A 2,244-nucleotide genomic window follows, 5' to 3' on the forward strand; every position below is an offset into this window, starting at 1 on the left:
CCCCGTGTTAACCCTGTCGCACCCCGCATTGTTAGGCACGTGCTGCTCTGAAATTGGATTGGCATTTCAAACAACGCTGTGAGTGAAGCGTGGTGCTGCGCTCTGGTTCACCCTTTTTTTCATGCAAATCCTGTGCACGCTCCGGCGCATCACAGTTCTACTTTTTGTCGCGTACGACTCTAAAAACCAACTGTTTGGCTGTTCGCACTGACGCAAAGCGTGCAGAGGTCGTTAATAGCTTAAGGGAGCATGTGCAAAGAGGACTCTGTAAATGCACGTGCAGCTTGCCTTGTCCCTTTTAAATCTCTGATTAAAAACGATAACTGTAAAAAGAATGAGGGGCTGATGCTGCTGAACCTACCATGCTTCGCGTACCGTTGGCCGCCAGTACCGTGCCTCCAGCATCGTCCTCTAGTGTGAGCGACACCATCTCTGTCCGGCTGGACTCACATCCCGACCTCGCGCCAGGTTGGGCTTTCCACCTGATCAGCCTGCGCGCCAAGTCTGCGTGCGGTAACTTGATCACTCCGCGTTACCCGGTCGCCGAGCGACAATTTCGCCGTATCGTCCGCCGCCCACCTGTCGGAAGTAAATTGAATCAGGGGAACGGCGGCTTTCACGGCCAAAGGTGGTGTTTGTAGAAGACGCGACATCTCAACAGTTTGAAGTGTGTCATCCGAGGCAATTTCTTGGATTTCCAGGGTCAGGTGGATAATTTCAAGATTGGCCCTTGAAATCCCAGACCGTCTGGTATGCAAGGGTTTTCCTTGAAGCACGATCTGGATACTTTAAGGGAAACCCTTGTATACCATACGAAAATTCCATGGATTTCTCTCGGAAGCTGTGGGCTTCAAGACAGTCAGGAATTTCAAGGGCCAAACTTGAAATTTTCGACCCGACCTTGGAATCCAAGTCGATCCAAGTAATTGCCTCGAATTTCAAGACATTCTTTTTACCGTGAAAACGTTTCCTGATGCACTCTCAATGTGATGCCATTATCCTTTTTCATGGAGGGTAGAATGCATCAAGAAAAGGCCACTCCCGAGAGGCATGAACATGTGGCAAATGTCATATTTGTTTTTCCAGTGTAGGGGGGACTAAAATGTCAGCATATAGAAACAACCAATAAAAGAACACGGACATTGTTTCAGAATTATTTTACGGTACACTCTTTGCTTATCGTCCTTTGAGGTTACGAAAACCAGGTCCATTGGGTCATTGAACGCAAGAATCACTAACAAACTAAAACTATTTTTCGCTTAAAGACATTCAGTTTCTTTTGAAAAGAGTTAAAAATAAGTACGGCACACAAACACATTTGCCGAAAATGACGATGCCTTAACCGGGTTAGAAGTAGAGCAGAGACAAAAAACACGCTGCATCACGGCGGGAGCATAGAAAAGGGGTGAGGGTGGAAGGGACATTTTCCTCTTTCACTAAAAAGTGGCAATATCGTAAGCATATTTTGATTTTCCCTGCACCTAGAAAAATGGATAGCTGTAGCAACCATCGTATGGTAAGCCAGGGACAACCATAAAAATATGGTTGTGGCAACAATCCTATGGCTGCGCCCGCCGACAATGGAAAACAGCCTAACCATTGTCAATGCTGGTGGAATAAGACTGTCGGCTTAACCATATTTTTATGGTTGTCCCTGGTTGTACGATGGTTGCTAGGGCTATCCATTTTTCTGGGTGTGGTGGTCAAAACATCTAGTTTATGTTGAAGCTCTTGAATTGAGCCATCAGTAAGAACGGATTCTTCAAACGCGCCCAGCTCATCTGCATTATTCGGTTAGAGGATGAGTTGCCTACCAGGACGGCGTACGTGAGCCCCTGGACCCCAAATCTCATATCGTCACGACACGAGTCATAGCTTTGAGTCTCAGAATGCTCGCGTTTAAGGAGAGGGTTATGCAAATAGAGCGGTCCCCAGCTCCTGCCCTCCTGATTCTTGTCTCACCCAAGGCGGTCTTCCGTCCGCAACCTTAGCAACGCATGCATGCAGAGTAGGGCAGACCTACTCTCTTCAAAAGAAGATAAAAATTGGTTTTCGGCCATCGATTTAAGAATGATGCAACTTGGGCTTAAACTCTAGCAGTATGAAAAGCATTCCGTTCTCTTTAAAAATCCGTAGAATTCAATTACGCCAATTTAAATGTTGTGAACTTAAGAGGACGTATTTTAAAATTAGTAACAGAAAAATTAAGAATGTCTTTAGAGCAGGAGCGGTATGATCGCCCCC

The sequence above is a fragment of the Frankliniella occidentalis genome, unplaced genomic scaffold (genome assembly GCF_000697945.3).
Source record: "Frankliniella occidentalis isolate FOCC.00 unplaced genomic scaffold, Focc_3.1 Scaffold227, whole genome shotgun sequence".
NCBI lineage: Eukaryota > Metazoa > Arthropoda > Insecta > Thysanoptera > Thripidae > Frankliniella > Frankliniella occidentalis.